The 25,396-nt window shown below is 32.1% G+C and overlaps 1 long non-coding RNA gene across 7 annotated transcripts in view; it reads right to left on the bottom strand.

Annotated features, from left to right (window-relative positions):
• The window catches only part of LOC127724798 (uncharacterized), a 145,237-nt gene that overhangs the window by 102,941 nt on the left and 16,900 nt on the right, over positions 1 to 25,396 (bottom strand). For all 7 annotated transcript variants that reach the window (XR_007992716.1, XR_007992710.1, XR_007992740.1 and 4 more), the window contains exon 2: positions 22,376 to 22,450. This is a non-coding gene — a long non-coding RNA (uncharacterized LOC127724798). The remainder of the gene's footprint in view (positions 1 to 22,375; positions 22,451 to 25,396) is intronic.

Below are 25,396 nucleotides of genomic sequence, written 5' to 3'. Positions count from 1 at the left end.
TTCAAGTCACAAAATAGAAAGTATAGCAGATGTATTCACTTCCTCATTGTGAACCCCATGTTTCATGTTAAAACTGTTCATTGATCATTTGATTCAATTATATTTATCAATGATTTATTTACACTGTACAAGATAAAGGCTCAGAAAAATATTCTCACATTTCAGTTAGTCAGCAGAAACATTCTACAGAAGACAAGATGATAACACCTAATATCTCTGACTCCACAAAGATCACTGGCTCTTCTATAGTTAATGGACAAACACCTAACATATGAATGGTACAATAGTTATCTCTCTCAATGTTTGAGTAAATATTATATTGTCTTATTATGCAATTTTAAAATTTCTTTTATTAACAGATGAAGGAGAAACAAGAAAATAGGTACTTTGTTGGCCTGAGATACAACTGAAGGAACTCCATCCTTCATGAGGTCATAGCTACTCAAGCTCAACAAGTCCTTATTCATAATTATTTAAGATTGGTTGATTGATTTTTGGGGTTTAAAGCCACTACTTATTTAAGAAGTTATATCCTTCATCTAATAAACATACTTCAGGGATAGTGGAGAGGCTGATTGCAGGTTATACTTCTGCCTTAATTCCCAAGAAAGATGACCAAGACTTGACAATATGTCTCCTCACTTATAATTATTGTTTATTTTGGACATAATGTAAATTTTTGTTTTATCAAGACAAGAATTAGAACTAGAGGCTCTTGGAGCTTGCATTGCCCACTTGGCATTTTTGCACAAAATTGATAGAATGCAATATTTTTATAGTGAGTAAAAATTAAACAACCTTTATGAGCATGCTCACATACCCCACGCCCCCACATTGCCACTGGGCAAACAAAATCTCACCAAAGTCCTAAGTTCAATGACTCATAACTCCTACAAAAGTCAAATGATAAAAATTTCTTATGGATATGCACATCTCAACTACAAAGTTTCTTGAAATTCTGTTGTGTGGTTTAAGAGGAGTCGCAATGACAAATTGTTGCAGTAGTATATTTAAAATTCAAATGCAAAGGGGCATAACTCCAAGAGAAAAAAAATCAGAATTTCCTGTCGATATGCACATCTACATAGTATGTCCTTATTATCAATAAAGTTTTTAGTATGTCCTTATTATCAATAAAGTTTCATAAACTGTTATCACAGAGATATGGCTTGCCTTTTTTGTAATTTTGATTATGCAAGTGTTGAAATTAAAATGGCAATACTTAACAAGTTAGGCTAATATTCAAAGTCAATGAACCATGACTGAGGTACATTTCTAAACCATCTCCATGTAAGTGAGATTCGCCAATGCTAATACAACTGCATACCAAATATCATTGACTTATTATAAGTTGTTCCCTTTAAACAAACCTAAACACAAACATTAACTTGTAAACTATGTAAAAGTTTCAAAGTCAATGAACCATCAAGAGGGAGTGGAGCTATATAATCTCCAGGGAAACGATACCTACAAATGCCAATAAATTTGCCTACCAAATATCATTGACTTAACATTAGCAGTTCGTCTTAAACTGATCTTATCACAAACTAATACATGTAAACTAAGCATAAGTTTCAAAGTCGATAGGCAATGACTGAGGGGATGGGGCCAAACATTCTCCATTGAAATGAGATGTGCTAATGCTTATACAACTGAATACCAATTAACATTGGCCTACCACTAATGGTTCCCCTTGAACTGACCTAATCACAAACTAATACATGTTAACTAAGCAAAATTTTCAAAGTCAATAGACCATGACTAAGGGGGCTGAGCCAAATAATCTCCACGGAAATGAGATGTGTCAATGCTTATACAACTGCATACCAAATATCATTGACCTACCACTAATGGTTCCCCATAAACTGACCTAATCACAAACTAATACATGTAAAATAAGCAAAAGTTTAAAAGTCAATAGACCATGACTGAGGGGGCAGGGCCAAACAACCTCCAAGGAAATGAGATGTGCCAATGCTAATACAACTGTATACCAAATATGATTGACCTACAACTTCTGGTTCACCACAAACTAGACCTAATCACAAACTAATACATTGTTGACGCTGCAGCTGCCGCCGACGCAAGAAACAGCATACCTGTGTCTGGCTTTTTGACTCTGTCAAGCGAGACAATAAAATTCTGTTGTGTGGTTTCAGAGGAGTTGCAATGACAAGCTGTTGCAGCAGTATATTTAAAATTCTAAGTTCAAAGGGGCATAACTCCCAGAAAAATTACAGAACGGAAACAAAAAATTGCTGAATTTTTCCATTTGTAAAGGGGCAAAACTCTAGAACGGTTACAGTGACGCCACCAAATTCCAAACTTGATCTGTGTTTTGTGGTAATTAGCATTGTGTATAAGTTTCATAACATTTGGTTGAGGCTAACTTAAGTTAGAGAACGGAAACTAAAAATTTTGCAATTTTTCCATTTATAAAGGGGCATAACTCTAGAACAGTTAAAGTGACACCACCAAAATTCAAACTTGATCTGTATTTTGTGGTAATAAGCATTGTGTATAAGTTTCATAACATTTGGTTGAGGCAAACTAAAGTAAGAGAACAGAAACGAAAAATTCAGCAATTTTTCCATTTGTAAAGGGGCATAACTCTAGAACAGTTAAAGTGACACCACCAAAATTCAAACTTGATCTGTATTTTGTGGTAATAAGCATTGTGTATAAGTTTCATAACATTTGGTTGAGGCAAACTAAAGTAAGAGAATGGAAACCAACTTTGGGACATACGGATGGACAAGGGTAAAACTTAATGCCCCCTCCGCTACGGCCGGGCATAAAAATAGAATCATTATTTCCTGTCAATATGCACATCTACATAGACCTAATTATCTATAAATTTTCATGAAATTCTGTTGTGTGGTTTCAGAGGAGTTGAGATGGACAGGTCAAATACATTATACCCCACTTAACTTTGTTGCGTGGGTGTGGACCAACGATTTTTGTCATTTGACTTGTTAAGGGCATACAATACAGTTTTTATCCCTCTGTGATTTTTTATGAAAATTTGCATACAAGCTATTTTCCACCTAGTCAATTCAAAAATGGAATAAAAAATACCTTCATGTGCTACTTTTAGAGATAAATGGTGTTGGAATTTTAGACATTTACTCAAAAATTGCAGTTTCTTGGACATTTCTAACCTTTGGAAAGACATACCTAACTTTTTTGTTTCAAAAGATAAACATTAGCAGATTTTTTTTACAACATTTGGAAAATCTTCTTTACATAAGTATGCTCTTAATTTGTGTAACAACTCTAGAAATAATTCATGATTTTAGAAAAACACAGGCATATTTATCTAATTTAAAAAAAAATCATCTGCGATTTTTTTCACAAGAGTGCACACGCTGAAATGTCTCGCCTTCTTTACTAATCATTGATATTATGTTGATAGTCCTAAATATAAAGCTTTATTACAACTGTCACATAAACTTAACATTAACCAAGTAAACTAAACATTGACCAATGAACCATGAAAATGAGGTCAAGGTCAGATGAACCATGCTAGGCAGGCATGTACAGCTAACAATTCTTCCATACAACAAATATAGTTGACCTATTGCTTATAGTTTAAGAAAAACAGACGAAAACACAAAAACTTAACACTGAGCAATGAACCTTGAAAATGAGGTCAAGGTCAAATAAAACCTGCGTGACTGACATATAGATCATAAAATATTTCCATACACCAAATATAGTTGAACTATTGCATATAGTATTAGAAAAAAAGACCAAAACTCAAAAACTTAACTTCGACCACTGAACCATGAAAATGAGGTCAAGGTAAGATGACACCTGCCAGCTAGACATGTACACCTTACAATCATTCCATACACCAAATATAGCTGACCTATTGCATGCAGTATTAGAAAAAAAGACCAAAACTCAAAAACTTAACTTTGACCACTGAACCATGAAAATGAGGTCAAGGTAAGATGACACCTGCCAGCTAGACATGTACACCTTACAATCATTCCATACACCAAATATAGCTGACCTATTGCATGCAGTATTAGAAAGAAAGACCAAAACTCAAAAACTTAACTTTGACCACTGAACCATGAAAATGAGGTCAAGGTCAGATGACACCTGCCAGCTAGACATGTACACCTTACAATCATTCCATACACCAAATATAGAAGACCTATTGCATACAGTATAAGAAAAACAGACCAAAACACAAAAACTTAACTATAACCACTGAACCATGAAAATGAGGTCAAGGTCAGATGACACCTGCCAGTTGGACATGTACACCTTACAGTCCTTCCATACACCGAATATACTAGACCTATTGCTAATAGTATCTGAGATATGGACTTGACCACGAAAACTTAACCTTGTTCACTGATCCATGAAATGAGGTCGAGGTCAAGTGAAAACTGTCTGACGGGCATGAGGACCTTGCAAGGTACGCACATACCAAATATAGTTATCCTATTACTTATAATAAGAGAGAATTTAACATTACAAAAAATCTGAACTTTTTTTTCAAGTAGTCACTGAACCATGAAAATGAGGTCAAGGACATTGGACATGTGACTGACGGAAACTTCGTAACATGAGGCATCCATATACAAAGTATGAAGCATCCAGGTCTTCCATCTTCTAAAATATAAAGCTTTTAAGAAGTTAGCTAACGCCGCCGCCGCCGCCGCCGTAGCCGCCGCCGCCGGATCGCTATCCCTATGTCGAGCTTTCTGCGACAAAAGTCGCAGGCTCGACAATAAAAATTGGTACAAATAATCTCCATACATAGTCAAACCAAATGTCATTTTAAACAAGCATTCTGAGAGTATTGCATGGCAATACATAGTCCCCTACTGGTTAAAAATTCATTGTACTGGAACAAAATGCTAACTGATCTATAACTTGTCATGGTGTAAACTATATAACAAATATCAAATCAATATCTTCGAATTCAAGCATGACAAAAAAGTGTGGAAAACTGATTATTTGCATGAATTTTCTAAGTTCAAGGACCACAACTCTGCTTAATAATCATCTGAACCGAACAAAATTCGAACTTGATCTGTAACTTGTCATGGTAAAACTATATACCAAATATTACATCAATATCTTCATGCATAACAAAAAAAAAAAGTGTGGAAAACTGATTATTTGCATGAATTTGATAAGTCCAATGACCATAACTCTGCACAAAATCATCAGATTGGAACAAAATTTGAACTTGATCTGTAACTTGTCATTGTTAAACTATATACCAAATATCAAATCATATCAAATCAATATCTTCAAGCACGAAAAAAAAAAAATGGGGAAAACTGATTTGCCAGACAGACAGACAAACAGAGTGCAAACCTATAGTCCCCTTCGGTAGGGGACTAAAAAGAGAGGTCAATATACTCGTTTTCTAGATAATGATTAAAATTTGTCAACAAGAGTGCACACGCTGAAATGTCTCGCCTTCTTTACTAATCATTGATATTATGTTGATAGTCCTAAATATAAAGCTTTATTACAACTGTCACATAAACTTAACATTAACCAAGTAAACTAAACATTGACCAATGAACCATGAAAATGAGGTCAAGGTCAGATGAACCATGCTAGGCAGGCATGTACAGCTAACAATTCTTCCATACAACAAATATAGTTGACCTATTGCTTATAGTATTAGAAAAAAAGACCAACACTCAAAAACTTAACACTGAGCAATGAACCTTGAAAATGAGGTCAAGGTAAAATAAAACCTGCGTGACTGACATATAGATCATAAAATATTTCCATACACCAAATATAGTTGAACTATTGCATATAGTATTAGAAAAAAAGACCAAAACTCAAAAACTTAACTTTGACCACTGAACCATGAAAATGAGGTCAAGGTCAGATGACACCTGCCAGCTAGACATGTACACCTTACAATCATTCCATACACCAAATATAGCTGACCTATTGCATGCAGTATTAGAAAAAAAGACCAAAACTCAAAAACTTAACTTTGACCACTGAACCATGAAAATGAGGTCAAGGTCAGATGACACCTGCCCGCTAGACATGTACACCTTACAATCATTCCATACACCAAATATAGTAGACCTATTGCATACAGTATAAGAAAAACAGACCAAAACACAAAAACTTAACTATAACCACTGAACCATGAAAATGAGGTCAAGGTCAGATGACACCTGCCAGTTGGACATGTACACCTTACAGTCCTTCCATACACCGAATATACTAGACCTATTGCTTATAGTATCTGAGATATGGACTTGACCACGAAAACTTAACCTTGTTCACTGATCCATGAAATGAGGTCGAGGTCAAGTGAAAACTGTCTGACGGGCATGAGGACCTTGCAAGGTACGCACATACCAAATATAGTTATCCTATTACTTATAATTAGAGAGAATTTAACATTACAAAAAATCTGAACTTTTTTTTCAAGTAGTCACTGAACCATGAAAATGAGGTCAAGGACATTGGACATGTGACTGACGGAAACTTCGTAACATGAGGCATCCATATACAAAGTATGAAGCATCCAGGTCTTCCATCTTCTAAAATATAAAGCTTTTAAGAAGTTAGCTAACGCCGCCGCCGCCGCCGTAGCCGCCGCCGCCGCCGGATCGCTATCCCTATGTCGAGCTTTCTGCGACAAAAGTCGCAGGCTCGACAAAAAATGCATCTTTTCCCAATATTTCACAGTTTGACGTTGCAAAAAATAACATTTTACGTTAGCAATGTCATTACCTCCCCTGTAACTGTATCGTATGCCCTTAAGCTGATCATTTTGAGTTATTTTAAGTATCTCTCTTTCTATGATGGTTTCAGCAAAAAATTGTATGGGTAAAAATTGTCATTCTGCTGATCATTTTTGCTATTGGCAGTTTCTTTCCATTGACAATGGTTTCATACACGAGTAAAAACGATCATTTAACGGCAATGACTCATAAATGGGTTGATTACGACCATGTTGAGTGATTTGAAGATCTTTATACGATCCTGTTGATCATTTTTTCAAGATAATAGATAAAATAGCCAAAAATGGTTAAATTCGTCTTGTAAGGGCAAGAACTCCTATAAGTTTTCGGACAGTTTAAGTCAAGATGGACAGCAGGTAGATTGTACCATTCTGTACATATCTGCTCCTGTCAGATTGTCGCTATCTATAAAAGTTTACAAGATGATAGACAAATTCACAGTACATGCTTTTTACCCCTATGTTCAATTTTTAGACTTGGTGGCCAAGTTGGTTGGCAAGCAGGATTATCCGACATTCTTTTTTTTTAAACTAGATACCCAAAGTATGATTGTTGTCAATTTGGTTCCAACTGACCAAGTAGTTTCAGAGGAGGATATTTCAAGTTGGTGAACAACAGACGATTGACAATAGTGATGAGAAAAACTCACATGGCCCTCTGGGAGAGGTGAGTTCAAAAGGATATCCTCAAAAAGTTGTGAAACAAAAACCAATAGTGCAGTCAAGCATGAAATTTATATCATTGCAACTCAATGCTGAACAGCACTTACTATCCCTAACCCAAGAGGACTTCACATAGGTGATAGGGCATGAAAAGTTTCTTGAAATGAAAGCTTACAGTCAAGACTTCAAAGAAATATAATTCTTTCAAAGGTGAATTCCCAATCAGGGGTTGTTAGTAAGGTGTATCCCTCTTTGAACACTGAACTCTTAATGATTAGTTTTGATTGATCTCTTGATAAACAAACACCAGTCAGGGTACCAGTTTCTCAGCCTGAGCTGTCTGATCTTAATCCATATCCCAATGATTAATTATCAGATGTTAATTTGCTGTTACATTAAACACTTTGATGATCAGTTAGACTGGAATGTCTTTGACCAATGGAAATACTTTAATATGCATGAAACTGATTTTGATTATGAGAATGTTAGAGCAGGGGAGAGATGTGGTCACCTGAGACCTAGGGTGATCAATTTCACATCAAAAGTGCAGAAATTAATATCTCTTTGATGATAGACTGACCATTATTAGATCCTCTGATAATTTATTCATACAAACATCTCAATAATAATTAATACTTATAAATAAACATGTTTTATCACTTTCAAGGTTCAAAGAAACCGCCATTAATTAGTATATTAATATGTATATGAGCATAACTTTTATCAATAAATATTTATTTTCCAACTTGATATCAAAAGAAATTGATTCATTCCATTACATGTAACTGATTCAACTGGAATTTTTATAAGTGGTTATATGCCTGCACTGTTTAATTGACATTATATTCCTAATTATTTGCTAATGATCATGGGAAATTCTCAGCATTGTAAAACTTCTGCAATACTGCCTGTGAAGTGCACATTAGGCCAAAAGATTAAAAACTGAGTAACAACATCAAAAGTAATAACATTTTACACACAAACAGAAGCCATGAATTTCAATCTCTGAAGCTAACTGTGAATATACAAGTTGAGTTTAGATCTGTATTATTTTTTAGTAATTTTGCACTTTGATGCTGGGTTTACACAGCTTAATTAAAAAGCATCATATGGTGTTAAAAACAGCTTAGACTAGCAAAGGAAGAACTCAACAACACACAGCACACCTGCCAGGAAGAATACGTGCCAGCATGGTCTATATGTATCACAGCATGTATCTGTTGGAAGCAATATGTAGGAGAGTTTTTTGGCACCATTTAATATTTATAAAGGGTCAATAATCTTCAAGTATTACAAGTATTGCAAGTCTGAAATGAATACTATCAGATACATAAACATTTTGTCTTGTAAACTCACAATATCTTTACCAAAATATTTTGATTTGTGAATTATACATCTCTGGGTGGTCTCTAAGGTGCTTATGATACCATTTTCCATCTTCAAAAACCGATTTAGCCAATATAGTTCACACAAAATTTCCATTTTATCAAGATTTTTCTATTATCAGCAGAAACTGGGTACCATATAATTCAGACCATTAAAGCACAATTTCATATAAGAATGGGTTATTTAAATTTTCCAATAAATCAAATTTCACAGAAGACCTACAATCAGATAGTCTTAATTGAAATCAAAACAGCAAATCAAATAACTTAAATGTTTAGATCACCATCTTTACTTTCAACTTTATTAAATTTAAAAATTCATTTCTCATACTCTTCATAAATTACTTAAATTACTTGGGGAATCAATAATTTCTTTTCTTTGGCATTAAGTAAGTAAATTAATACCTACAAATGCAACCTTGCTTTTGATAAAATTGACATATATCTTTATCAAAGTACAATTTTGACACTGCACTAATAACAGTACCATTTTTCATTCAAAAACTCTTGCAATTTTTCTTTCATGCATGATATTAAAATGACATTATAAATAATTGCATCTATTTGAATAATTTTAATCTCATGCATCTATTTGAATATTATTTGTTCAGTTGTTGAATAAAGTATGTATAAAAATAACAGGTATGATACAATCAATTTTTCAAGGTACAAAGGCCCAAATTATTTTTGGGAAGAGAGTTAAATACAAAGTATGAAATGATATAATGTTAGATAAATATAGTTAGGAATTATATCAAAGTGTCCACGCTAAACCTAGACCTACATTTCTCTTACTACTGATAAGTTCTCCATGGTACTTGAAATTATGTCACTTTTTAAACTAACATAAGTCCTGACTTCATTTACCCAAACCCTTCCTCAATCTTACTTGATATTATGGCACCTTTTTTCACTATCACAAGTCCTCTTTCATATACCCAAACCCTCTCTCTATCTTACTTGCTATTATGGCACAATTTTTCACTATCACAAGTCCTCTTTCATATACCCAGACCCTCTCCCCATCTTACTTGATATTATGGCATGATTTTTCACTATCACAAGTCCTCTTTCATATACCCAGACCCTCTCTCCATCTTACTTGATATTATGGCAAGATTTTTCACTATCACAAGTCCTCTTTCATATACCCAGACCCTCTCTTCATCTTACATGATGTTATAGCACCTTTTTTTACTAACTCAAGTCCTCCTTCATATACCCAGACCTCATCGATCGAACAGTTGTCTCATGAAAGATCTGTGGTGTATTGCTAAGAGATTAGCAAAAAGTAAGCAGACGTTTTTTTTTTTTTTTTAAGTTGAAAGCTAGGTTATCATATGAAGTAATTCTTCTCATCATTGAAATATGTAGTGGAATAACTGTTTTCAGTAAGTTGTTTCTTGAATCCTGGCCTTGCAGTCAAAAAACTTTCGAGCACGATAATTGTACTCAGACTCAGAAATCAACCAATCAAAATACTGGATATGGTGTTTTGAGCACAATTTTTGTACTTCAAGTCCTGAGTAAAGTTTTATGACCAAGGGCCTAGAAATTGTTTTTAACAGGGCTGCATTGACCCCTTTTCAGGTTAGTAATATTGACACAAAGAAAAACAGTTTGATTACATGCAGTCATTATTCATTCAGCTTGTTCCTGATAATGTTTGGGTTGCACAAATATGGCCTTTTGATTTTCAACAAAACTGTGTTTTTTTTGTAATTTTTGTGATGTTAGGTTCAAGTCTTCTTAACACACCACCCCTCCTAATTCTTTTTAATATGGATAATCTCTAACATTTTAGCATGATTTTATTTCCCCCAAAAAATGGACTGTGATGATACCCCTTGGTAAACAGGAAGCTGTAAACAATGGATGTGAAAGGGCATCACATGCTCACATGAAGCTTACTACCAAATTTCAGGAATCTCTGATTGGTAGTTCCATAGAAAAATGCCAGGATAAGTTCAGACATGGCCATTATGTATAAGAATATACAACATGTGAGTAAAAATGCAATAGAAAATGGGCACAGACAGACAGAGGTAGAGCAGTATACTTCCTCTCTTTATGAGCAAGGATATAATTACCACTGTGCTGTTAGGGATTGAACATACTAAACCACTGCTCAACAAAGAATACTTCTGGTTTCTTAGTACGTCATAGAAGGCACCCTATAACTTGAGTACCATGGTGTCGTAAACAACTGTATATTTAAGGTTATCTTATAATGTAATTCTTGTTTATGTCTAACTTTAGCCTTGGCCCAGTACTGCATTGTACTACATGTATCCTATACTTTGGAAAACCTTAGCCTTGTACTGCACTGAACCAATACTGCATTGTACTACATGTACCGTGTACTTAAAGGAAGGGTAGTACTTGTACCAAAATATACTTTTAGCGTCAAATTCTAAAATTTATGACATGAAATATTGAAAAGTACTTAACAAATAACATAAAAACAAAATACTGTTGAATATTTCAAAGCATGTATTAAATATTCATACGTAAGCACTACTAAGCAAGGTATAGTTTCAAATACGGAAATATGAAACAACATTCGTCATAATTATTTAGAAGTAGGCATTTATTAAAGACCACACCACAGAAAAGTATAGATGTGAAATGAGGGCAGATGAGACAATTATCACCTTTTCCTGTGCCGACTCTTCTTACTCTTCTTGTTTAGGCGAGTTCTAGATTCGAATGGACATATTGCAAATATGAGCCCTGATGCATGGACACAACGTGACAGGTAAAAGCAGAGGAAATGTACTATTTGATCACTGTTTATGTTGTGATAGTATGACATATATTGTTTTAAATAAATGTTGTTTTTTTTAATATTAAATGTCTCCTGATCCTTAACACATTCCTCTAATTACAATATCATTTGTAAATATTTATTTCCTTATCACCAAATCTTAATATGATATGAAAGCTGAATGAAATTGATATAATCATATTTGCATATATCTTTATTAATTTGTCGTCATGATATGGTAATAAAGATACTAATGTCTATATCCTTGACATCAGAACCACTTTTTTGTACAGGTCATGTCAAAGTGACAAAATTAGCCTTGTAACAAATTCATTTCCAAGCATTAAAAACTTTAAATTTATTTCATTTTCATGTTATATTTTATTTTTGGTACAAAATTTATGCAAAACATATAAATAACAATAAGTAATGGACTAACAGTGACATTTATAATACAAAGACTAAAAAAAATAATAATAACATAAGCACTGTGTTTCCACTTACTGGATATTGTAATGTAATTTGTTTGTAACAGTTTAATGTATATCTCTTTAATTTACAACAAACCAAATAGCATTGGTACAGAGATAACATCAGAGAAGTTCAAATTTTTATTGTATTGACTCCCATTTGTGACTTATCTAACAAACAGAAGTTAATCTGTCAACTGACCCCATAGTTAACTACCCATAAGAGGCAAATAATTTTTTTAACTATTTTATTTTTCCACTTGTAAATCAAATGTAACTGTATAAAATCAATGCTAACATCATTAATGTCTTCAGCAGTTCCAAGTTGTCTCCTGAGTATTTGAACCTGGTATATAACTTTACGTTGCTTGCTTTGTAAGCATTGTGGCAGGATTGTACCAGTACTTAAACCACTTTCTACTAGACTGTCAAAATAACAAATATTTACTTAAATTCTTTTTAATGAGATTGCTAAAGACAATCCTAAATTTCCAAATCTTTCTGACAATGAAAAACTAGTGTTAATGCTTAATGTTTCAAATCTAAATAAAGTTAAAAAAAAAAAAATCATTTGTAAAAGCTGAGCTTAGACATTTTTGCTTGTGAACAAAAATGTATTCAAATCAGTTTTGTTTGTTGTTGTTTGTGATTGGTATTTGTCACAAGTATAATTATGTATTATGCTTATGTGACAATAAAGACTTATTATTCATAACAGAACATTAAGCCTAGATAGGACCAACATTAAAATCTAGATAGTTTTCCAAATGAGAAGAAATAGACTCCCATCTACCCCATATGTCATAACTCTTTTTGGATAGTTGGTTTTTCTTACAGGCTCTCACATAAAGAAGTCTGGTCTTACGGTCATAAACATTTGATTATTGTACTCAAATTCAGAATTCAACGAATCAAAGTTCTGAATTTGGTGTTTGGAGCACAAAATGTGTACTCCGAGCACGGCATACAGTTTTATGACTGAAGGCCCTGGACTTTATTCTTTAAACATGATTCAAACGTATTTAGCTTCCAAATTACTACTAGTAAAGGATACACCTCAATTTTTTTTACAAGTACAGCTTTTCATTCCCATCAATCAGAGCACACTCAGGAAATGTCAAATAATGAAAACCAGCTGGATCCAATATTAACCTTAAAACAGTAAGTGTCTTTGACTTTAAAAGATAATCATAACCATACCTCATAGCTAAATGACATCTTTACAGGCTACTATCAAAAAGGCTTCAAAATTAACAAATTTTTCTTCAAAGTGAAATTGATAAGTCATGTTTTATTATAATCACCCATTTTTTATCTAATTTTAATAAAAATGATCAAACATAATTGGAGCAATACACCTGATGCAATTTCAAGGTTGATGTACTTTAGACAAGCTTAAAAAATACAGAGATGAAAGTATTTCAATTAATAATAATCTTGAGAAAATCCAGATTACCTTTGGAAGATTATCTTGATAAGAAAATTCCATTCAAAGGGAGATAACCCCTGATAAAACATTGGGTATCAAATGGAAGGTGTGTGTTGCTATAATTCAGCAGATAAATATTGCACTTTGCTGATATCATCTGTTAGCATAAGGTCTAATAGAGGGTGGTAATAATTGCTATGTTAATGTGGTCGTAATTAATCCCTGGCAATTTTATCATGGGTAATCTACCAACCAATGATCTGGCTAAAAAAATGATGTAACTTTACATAACTTCCAATATATGAAATTATCTAGTATTTTAAAATTGTTCTAGACATTGATAAAGATAGATAAGATATATCAAAAACAAATAGTGTTACTTTTCTTAATTTTGTTAATCATTCATGTAATAGAGTGAAAAGGTTGGCATAATTTTTTTCTTTCAATTCAACATTACATTAAAACTTCACAATTACTTAACAAATTATTTTTCAATTTTGATGCAATACAGATTTTCGCAAAAAGATAAATCAATTATTGTTATATGAATCTAAGATGGAGACATCAAAGAACTATATATATATTGCTACTGTTACTTTGGTAGGTCAAATTATCTTAAACCTGATAATATTTCGATTTCTCACTTCATTAAGGTGGTACCAAACACCTTGACTAAAATTAGTTTGGCTCGTTTAATTTTTATAAAATTTTGACAAAATATTTACTTTGACCCTTTGACAAAAATGTAAGAATTTCAAAAAACTTGAACCACACTTCATTGTAAAGATTTCATTGGATATATAGCAGTTTGACAAACACTAATTATGATCATTGAGAAGTTGAATATTTCCATAACAATAGAAGGTGATTAAAACGTTCAGCTGATTTTTACAGAGTTATCTCCCTGTAGTGTTATGTACCACCTTAACTAGAATGTGTCCATAGTACACGGATGTCCAACTCTCACTATCATTTATGGGGACCATGAAATCGGGGTAAAAGCTCAAATTTGGCATTAAAATTAGAAAGATCATATCATAGGGAACATGTGTCTAAGTTTCAAGTTGATTGGACTTCAACTTCATAAAAAAAAAAACTATCTTGACCTAAAACTTTAACCTGAAGCGGGACAGATGGATGAACGGACGCACAGACCGAAAAACATAATGCCCCTCTACTATCGTAGGTTGGGCATAAAAATGTATCAGTGATGTAATTACATCTTAGATGACCCTGCCCAATACAATTATCCCCAGGTAACAATATACCTGTGTCTTTCACCACAAGATCTGCAATGCATTAATAGCTAAATCTGTATATGAATATAATAATTCAAATAAATAATAAATGTAAATAGCAAATAATTATTTTCAGATTTGTAAAGAAAAATTAAAACCTTTGCATTGGCAATTTTATACAAGCTTAATTTTTCAATTTCTCATCTCATGAGAATTTCATGAGTACTGTCATATTATATCTCCAAGTATCAATACACCTTCATCCATACCACAGCATCTGCATCATTCAATTCCACTGTAGGAGGTGCCGTCTTGACTGGTTTTAGCTACAAGTGAGAACTTCTCTGCATCTAGCTTCTTCCATTTTATATTAGATAAACTTAGCTGACTGTTTGGAGACTGTGTTTCATATTTTATCCTCCCCTGTACAGACATCAATCTGCTCAGCTCTTTATAAAATTGCATATTGGGACTGTCACATGAAATATGCTAGAAACAGCCTAAATAACTTGGACCCAGACTTGTCACAGACTTCATAATGTTTGACAATATGTTGATTAGTTTGACTCAAAACTTATCAAACCCTCTTCTAGTTTACTGCTAATTGTTTCTATTATTAAAACAGTCAAAATTATTCCAGTAAATCGATTATCTGATATTCATCATAGAGTAAAACATCAGGTGCTTAACACAATATGAGGCCTTCTTAAACCAGTTTGCTGCATTTACTTGTCAAAAAGCTTCTTCATATTTTATCTTGCAGCTGATATTTTACATTTACAATATCAATATGCAGAAAACCTGATAATCACTACTTATTACCCAAACAAATACACTGATACTTAAAATCTCATTACACATAAAACAATTTAATTAAGTAGTTAAGTTTTATATTTCAGAAGAGACCAAAAGCTGTACAATGGTTAGTATATACAGGAACATTAGAATTTTATCCTCGAAAGGTTTCAAGTGTAATGCCAATCTGAATAATTCATCACAAAATGAAAACATCAAACATTTTAACAGCACACTCCATAAAACCATACAAAACCTAATTCCTTTTCTCCAATATTAACCTTTTTCATATTCAAATGTAGATTTTACGAAATTGACATTTGATAAGACATTATAACGTCTGTTTCTGTTATTCAGTTTCTATAGGGGGTTGATTATCTATTGGTTTTCATTTAAATTTATGGGGAAATCAATAATTTTAGTAATTTCCGTTTTTTCTAACATAATAAGGGGTTACATTTGACACATCGCCTTTACAATGCAAAACAGTTATCTGTCATTTTCTAAGAGCCATCTGTTCACTTAATCTATCACAGGCCCTATGTTATAATTTAATTGGTAATTGGGAAACAGTTAATTACTAAAATGCATTAGGACATTAATAATTTAAGTTTCCTATTCATACAAATCACTGTGCATGGCTCGGCATTTTTCAACACAATGATTTTGAAATATAAAGATAGGATATTATCAGATCTTTTAATGTATATGTCATTAATTAACCATTTTCATTTCAAGCAATTATCATATTAATAGAACAATATGGAATTTCTAGAAAAATGACAAACATAAATAGAATTATATTTCTGTCATGTTAGTCTGTTTTATAAGATATTTAATTACATTAAAAGGATAACAGCCATATAGTTTGAAATTAATGTGTTTTTACACCTCCATTTTCATATTTGTTTAAACACAAGAAATCTTATCAGTTCATTCTTTTTTAAATTTCAAAAACAATAATATTACAGGCTTTAAAAAAAATCAACCAGCACTAAGAAGTCATAAAGAGTTGCTGAATAATTTGCTGGTTTGGATATACTAGATATAAGAATAAGGATATGTTGTAATATTTTTTTTTAACTCAATTCATTTTCCAATCATTTATTTGGAAGAAGTGTGAGCCAAAGAGACAATTATCCATCAGAGATCAAATGACATGGATATAAGCAACTAAAGATCATCTTATGGCCTTCCACAATGAGCAAAACTCATACTGTAGAGTAAACAGAAGCAAGCTATTTCAAAATAATAATGCTGATTAATAACATCAATAACTTGCAAAAAGGAAGGCATTTCTTAAGAAAACAAAATGCCTCCAAGAAAAATCAACCAGAATATTTTTTTAACTTGGCCTCAAAGTGTGTAACATGACAAATCAACAAACTCCAGGATTAAATAGGGGTGATGCCTAACATTAAAGTCAGTCATGTAAGGACAATTATCCTCAACAATCTGCCACATGGCCTCAGATCACTTGTCAAGGCCAGCACCTGCCTTCTGCTTGTATGCAAATGACTCCAATCTCATTGGTCCATTTAAAATTTCTTATTTTCAGCAACATTCAGTCTTTTGAAACTAGATATGATACTATTAGTGATCATTATTGATTGGAAAATAACAAGGATTAAAAACAACATCAATATTGATCATGTGAAGCTTTTCAATCACTTTTTAAACACCATTCAAATGTAATTTATTCAAATTTGTCCTAAATTTATTTTACTCAATTTATTTTCAGATCATTTATTCTTGTAAATTTGGAAGAAGTGTGAGCTGAATAAAGTTTATCTTTAATGTCATTTTTAAAAAGGAATTCAAACCACATTAAAGTAAAGTTCATTTTAATAATTAACTTAATAGCCATTTACAGCAATATACAATTCAATATTATGTTATCATTGAAAAATTATTGACAAAAAGTGTATAAGGCAGTTATTATTATTAGTTTATGGGTAAAAATAAACCCCAACTCTGTCGGATAAAATGCCCTTACAAATCCAAATATAAAAATCCTTTCATTGTATTTAATATCTATTTGGTCAAATGAATAACTAAGGGCTAAATTGTGGTTCAACAATCACAATAATAAATACCAAGTGTCTACCAATTTTCAAGTCCCCAGAAAAGGTCCAAATTAACACTGAATGGCGTATCCCATAAGTATAGTCTAAACCACGGTATCTAGTTATCTCAAACTTTTCTTGATAAAAAAACTTCAAGGCCTTTAATAGCTGACTTTGCAGTATGGGTTTTACTCATTGTTGAAGGCCGTTCAGTGACATATAGTTGTTAATTTCTGTGTCATTTTGGTCTCTTGTCGAGAGTTGTCTCATTGGCAATCATACAGCATCTTCTTATTTTCATATTTAAATCTCATTTGAATAGCAGACAATTTTATAAATATGTTTTCTCTCTCCCTCCCTATAACATGATAAGTCTATTTAGCCTAATGGTATCACTCATTCAATGCTTGGGTACTGTGAACTCTAGATGCTAGTTTTTGGGATGCGTTTATTATTGCGAAAAATTGCGATGGGATAGGTTTAGCAAAAATATAAGTAAGAATTTTAAAATTTTGACAGCATTATTCTATGCTGCATTTCTTTGAACCACAATCATTTATCTGTCTTTTGGTCTGTGGTTCAACAATCACAATAATAAATACACACAAACATTTCTGAATTTACAGATATTGTCTTGGCTATTGTAAAACTTTTTTTTTTTTCATTTTGACACTAAAACTCTTGTATAGAAGTTTAACCAATAACCAATTGATACCCACTAAATGTGACATATTTATCACTTTGTATACAAAATAACAGTTTACTTAATTATGTTACCAACTTCTTCACAATTTCTCAGCAATTACATCAAAAAAGACACATGAAACAAATTCTCCCAGAATCTTGTCTACCAAAATATTAAATAAATGATCATTTTGTAGTCGTATTCAATTTCAAAACCATATCTCCAGGGAGTAGCTCCTATAAACATAAAAACCCCAATACACATCATATGTTTTAGTTTTTTACAAGTCGGTTTTAATTTCAAAGTCATTTCCTGGACTATCAGTTTAATAGATATAGCAGAAAAAGAGGTGGCATCTGGCATAAAAAAATAACAAACTTATAATCAAAACCATAACCAGAACACCGCTTGACAAAGTTTACAGAAATGCTGATAGTACAATCTTCTGTCATCGAGGTAACATAGGGGTACTTGAAGAGAATATGTCCATCCTGCATGAAAAAGGACGAAAAGAAAGACAACTCTCGGAAGGTAAAAGGGAGATCACTTACAATTAATGTACATGCCTTTTGGACCAATACAAATTCCCAATATTTTGTGGTAACAAGATCTTGAAAGAAAGATTAATTTCAAATTTTTTCCTTTGAGAAGCAAACTGTAAAACATGAGGCAAAATTTACCTTTTAAATAAAAACAATTATTCTGCATTACCGTATACAATTTTTACTTATTTGAGCAGGGATTTTAATTCTTTATAAATGTAATAAATATGTGTGCTTTATCTGCAGGATATTAACAATTTTTTTTATGAAAATATGGCCATCAGCCATAATATGGCAAGAGCATAATAAATGAACTGAAAATGAACTTGTTGGTGCCATATCTAAGGAAATTTGAAACAGGCAAGAATAGGTCCAAAACATAACATGCACTACATACACATCAATTCTTTACAATAAATCTGTCTGTGGTCTACTATAAAATATAAAAGATGTGACATCCCCAAAAAAGAGTTCATCAGGGACATGTATTATAACTGAAACTTAATCTGCAAAATTAATGATACTGTTCATAATTATTGTGCTTTTATATACTTAGAATAAAATTAAATGCATCTTGCAATTTATATAATGTGAGGTCTTCTGCATGGTGCATTATACTTTTATGGGTCCAATTAGTCATAATTAATAGTTGCAAATAGGATGGTATACATGAAGCAATAAAAAAGATCTAATGAGTGTTTAGATGTGACAATATGACTATATCAATACTGTCAGATGAGAGGAAGGGAAGAAAAGAAATATATTGAGAATAATAATTTCAGATTAATTACCTAGTGGCCTAGCTGAATACTTATTTCAGAGATTAACTATAAATTATAAAAATATAATATTTGGTCCTTAGAGATTTTTATTGAGCTACGAAACCAGGAGCCCATTTGTCCTCAATCACATAAGTTCAGTTTTATTTATAGGTATTCCATTTAAAATTTTGAACTGTACAGAAAAGTAACATGCTTATGTGTTCACTAGCAACATTGCCTGATTAATGGATGCATATGAAACATTAAGGGGCAAATATAACATGCAAGTTCAGGACAGTAGCTTGTTAAATATAATACATGAATACACTTTACTATCAAAGTTTACTTGGTCAAAGTCATCCATCGGATGTCACTATCAAAGTATTTCATCAAAAACTTGGTAAAAGAAAAAACTGCACTGTGATTGGATAATTCCCGTCCAAGTCCATCCAAGTTTCTTGAAAAACAGGACGAGATTCTATTCCATCCAAGTCCGACTGCTGTCACTATAAAAAAATTCATCAAGAACTTTGACCAAGAAATCTTGATAGTGACAACCGGGCTTAATACTTGACCACACAGTAAACAATCTGCAGAAAGAAATATCTACCTACCAGAACAATTTTTTTTATACTGAATGTTGCATGTAAAGTGTAGAATTGATGCAGTAAATACAAATTCTAATGTAATTTGTTAGGCCATGCTGGGGATCAATCTCACAATCTCCGGAACTTAAGATGACAATGAAACAACTGAGCCTAAGAATGTCCAATTAAGTTGCTGTTTATATTGGTAGAAGACCTAGAAGTGATTTGTGCACCACACAACAATGATACAAGGTAACAAATTGTTGATTTTTTTTTTTCTCAAGTTAATTGACATTTAAGCAAACTGTAAAGTTATTGATAATTTTATCAATGGTATTCCCTGCTTTTTGTAGTTGTATTTTCTTTCAAAAGGTATGGTCAAATATTAAAACTTATTTATATAAAAATATAATGAATCAAAAAATATGTTTAAATCTCAACTTTTCACCCACTGAGACCTCAAAAATATCAAATATACCAGCATTAAAGAGAAGAAGTTTCACCATATTTTCCATATTAAAAGTGAAGATAAGACAAACATCCTGTCAGATAGTCAAGTTGTACTTGAAAAATTCTTCCTGTCCTAATTTCATGAGGAAATTTTATTTAGCTTATAATTCAGGTCAAACAGTACCATTGCATTCCAATCTCTCTTCAAGTCATGACAAAACTTTTCTGCCATAGTAATTTATAAATATTAGAATTTATTTGACTCATGTCTTATATCTGTCCTCGCTAGGTGATATATTATATTTCTGACACTGGTCATTTGGTAGAGAATTCAAGCTAGATTTCTGCACAAGGACAAATTCAGCTAATCATCAGTACCAAAATATTTCTTTGGACATTTGAGCGTCCAAAGGATAAAAGTGGGTCAAAATCCACTGTGTACTGTATAGCTACCTATGTTTATAATGAAAGCCTTTAAAAAAGATTTCCCTGGATTTTGTTGTCATTTAGACCACCAGAAGGCTATTTTGAACTCAATGGGGACCCTTTCAGTTGGTAAAAACTATTAAGAGAGATTATGTGTTATCTAATGGATAGAAATAAGTCAACAAAGACTTCCTTTTAAATCTTAAAACTACCTTGCTCTAACATTTTCTTTGTACCTTTAAGGGGTTTTGGAACCTGGTTTTAATTTCTCATATTTCCTTAATTAATACTGTAAATTCTGAAAACATATTGCATGCATTTATTGCAATACTCTACCAGTCGCATTTTTCGCATTAACAAAAACCACGAATTTTTCCGCATTAATAAAAACCAGAATAATTTCTGAATTTACAGTACATTAAACTTCCATCAATCAATCAATCAATCTGATTATGTACCATATGTATTGACTTGATGATTTAGCTAAACACATTTTCCTTTAATATGCTCAATCAATAACAAAAAATTCTACACAGACAGATGACTGAACAGTTTTAGTTAATAGAACAAGTTTTTGCAGAGGTGAAAAACAACCTACTTTTAAATACTTGAGAAATGATAAAACCCCTTTAAAAGTTTATCATGACTCAGGTTCACCTAATTTTAACAAAATGATGCAAACAGAAAAGAAGGCCGAAATACAAGTCTGATCTATATGTCTCCATTAACGGGTCTAGTTATGAATACAAAGTACTGAACAAAGGTGTCGTTGATTTCAGGTGAAAGAATACACATTTGACAATCAACTGATTTCACTTTAGAGTTTAGTTGACAATAACCTCTCCGATTACAATCACAGCACAAATGACAAGGTCTCACTATGAATCAAACCTTACACACTCCGCTAGACACCAATACCTGACCTGAAACGTGCTGATGTAGCGATTCAAACAATTGGTGACTTACGATTTAAAACTTCCAAATTTCTTTGGTATGTTATTAGTCCTTTACATGTCAATTTTCTCCGCAGATCAAAAGGAATTAAGTGTGACACATTATTACCTAGATATACGTTCATAGATTATAGCAAAAATAAACTCTCAGCAAATTGTTTGCATAGGGAAAAGCTTGCAATTTGTCTCTTTTGTCAGATTATGATTTCAAATTCATAATCACCTTAAGACATTACAATAATTAGACGGATTACAAAATCTAGGACCTATATGTATCATTTTCCCAAATCTTTATGTATTCATATTCATACTTAAATATGTAAAATCTTGAGTCTATTTGTCTGTTGGATGAAATGGGTGTTTCTAAACCTACTTATAAATAATAAAGTAAATCTATTGATACATACTTAGGTCTAATGACTTTGACCATGGAAATCTGACTCCATCTTGTTAATACAATTGCGGTCACTGGAGATTTGAAACTGCAAAAAAATATAATAACATGATGTATCATTTCATAGTTATACAACTGTTCTAAAGCTAACTTAATTTAACAATAGACCTGCAACCCTACACGGAAAATACTTTGATTGGAGCAAGCAGAAATCCTAATGCTTTTCAAGGAAAGAATTTGAAATATTTTAGCTGGAAAATTCTTGGGTAATGGACATCAAGGTTTACTCTTGCAACACATATATCTTGTACATTATGTAAATATTTTATTTTTCATCCATAGTTTTTCCTTATTGTTCATTCAATTAAGAAATTTGGAAAGACTTTTATAGCCCTCAAGATTTTATAATTAAAAACTAAAAACGGTACTTGTCAAAATTGGAGTCAAAGATATTTTTAAAAGCCTATTGAGACTTAAAGTACTTATATTCCAAATAAGTATCTAGTACATATTAACTATACAATTTGACTACAAGTAAACTAAGTAAAGTCATAACAAACTAATTTTTGATCATAGTAGATTATCAATGGACAATAGTATGTTATAGATGACAAAGATAGGAAAGGGCTTTAGGGGTCAATGAATATGATGCCCTTGTTGGTACATGCCATGCTCTAAGCACATAAAACACATTCAATACCTTTATGAAAGGGTCCAAAGGTGGAGAATTTGTCCACATTCGAGTGGCATCCTAATAGACCCAATCAACTCAGCTATTTATGCAAACTAGTCTTTCATGAAACAGATCAATCAATCATACTATCAATGGACAACACATTTATTTTTTCAGTTGTTTTGTCATAACTTAGGCCTTTGGTTTTAATTTTCTTATTTGAACTATTTAACATTTTCATATTGGGGCCTTTAATACATTTAGCTTATTATACTGAATTGGTGAAGGCAGTACAGTAACCTATAATTGCTTAGATTCACATCATTTGGGCTCTTAGGTGGATAGTGGTCTCATTTGCAATCATACCACATCTCCTTATTTTTTAATGATCATATTTTATGTTGAATGTAAAAAAAATCATCATTAAAAATGATGAAAAGATGTGGGGTATTGAAAAAACCTGGTGACTATTAAACTACAATTCAACTATAAGTATTTCTAAGAACAAATTAACAAAATTGTTCATTTCAATTTCTAAGATACAAATTCTAAGTGAGAAAACAGGAAAGAGTTTGAAATTGTGATGTTATCTATTTTCATGACATAGTTTTACACTTTTATTTAGATAAGATATCAAAGGAGTGAAGTATTTACACAATATGAAGTCATAAAAATTCTATAAGAAGGATGTCATGTAACATATCAGCAAACAACATTATTATTTTTCTCGACTGTTTACCTGCGTCAGCAATTAATTGATAATATGTAGGATAATTTCCGTGGTCAAATTTAGTTTGCAAATAAATATTTTTGCCCTTTAAACAAATTTCCTGGTAAATATTATTATTATTTCCTATATTCATAAGAAACCATTCGGAAACAACACTTGATGTACAAGTAGGATTAGGAAAATGATCCGGGTTTTTTAATTTATGTTCTAAGATGGTTAAGTATTTCGCCCAAGGGTGAACAAAATTTGACTGAAATTTCATCATAAACCCTGGACCTTTCAGTCAAGGACAATATAAAACATCACAGCATTTCAGATTTGTTTAATACACTAAATATTGGAAATATGGTACTAGGGCATATCATTGTATATCTTGAAAAAGTTTATTTCAAGCAGGATGGCAATAAAAAAATACAAGAATACAGGCAAGCCTTTCAGTTAGAGACAGTAGACAGTACTGGTGCTTCTCATCCTTCTTCTAAAATGCTAATTATTACCACATGAATTAAAAAAAATTTATGCCCCATTGCCGTAATAAAGTGTTACCCTTGACCATCCTTCCGTCCATCCCACACTCTTACTTAAGCTTTCCTCATCCAAATTTTAAGCAACTCATACACAATGCAAGGGTACCAAAATTAAAAATTGGGGGTTAGGTCTGGAGCAACTCAACACTATTGGCATTGATAAGATTTCCCCCAGGTTTTTTCTCACTTGGTTGGTATATTCCAAATGGATTTAAGAGTTTATAACATAAGTAATTTACTGTCACCTCCTTTTCATACAAATTGAAAATTCATAATTTTTTTTTCATTTTCCTAATGCCATAAACATTATAAGAATCTTATAATCTGAAGTCCCTTAAGTGAGGAGATACAACCCCCTGCTAGGTCCAAGTAGTAGAGATTTCACTTATCTGTCCATCAAAGGTGCAGATAATACAAATGTATATCGCAATATGTTAGCATTTGACCTACATGAATCTTATACAAAGTCAGAAAAACATCTGTCAAAGAAATTAAATTTTCAGTCATTCATATAGATCTATCTTTTTTGGTATGTTACAAGTATAGATAACACACATCCCACTCATTTTTTCAATGACTATATGTTTGGGTAAGAGCATGGATATATGTTATTGAGAATCTTAAACTTCTATAGCAAGATACTGGCCTCAGACCACAATTATATTTCCCCATATAATACTTTGGAACTATATATCTAGACAACAAACAAAGGGAATTAATAGAGGTCTGAAGTCTACCGATATTCCCATCTGCAGATAAAATACAATAAAAAAGCAACATAAACATCAATGGTATACACTTATTTTAGGTATTTTTGCTATACATTGTATAGAACAGTGAAGAGTATACAATGAATGCAGAATGTGTTGGTACTGTTTCCTTGTCTTTTGATAATTTTTAAAAGTAGTATTTTTTAGCATTATTTGGACTTAATGTACCACAAATCTATATTCTTACAAAAACACCACTTAACAAACTGAAGTGCAAACAATGAAGTACTTTTCCTTATATTTTTTAAGCACCACTTCATAAATTTGTTTTCCTTAAAGAATACCTTATTATATAACAATGCATTTTGTCTAGTTGTTTCCTTTGATATGTGTT

The sequence above is a fragment of the Mytilus californianus genome, unplaced genomic scaffold (genome assembly GCF_021869535.1).
Source record: "Mytilus californianus isolate M0D057914Y unplaced genomic scaffold, xbMytCali1.0.p SCAF_1, whole genome shotgun sequence".
In the NCBI taxonomy this organism is placed as follows: Eukaryota; Metazoa; Mollusca; class Bivalvia; order Mytilida; family Mytilidae; genus Mytilus; species Mytilus californianus.
Note: the sequence above shows the minus strand (reverse complement) of the source record. Positions and strands in the feature narration are given on the sequence as shown.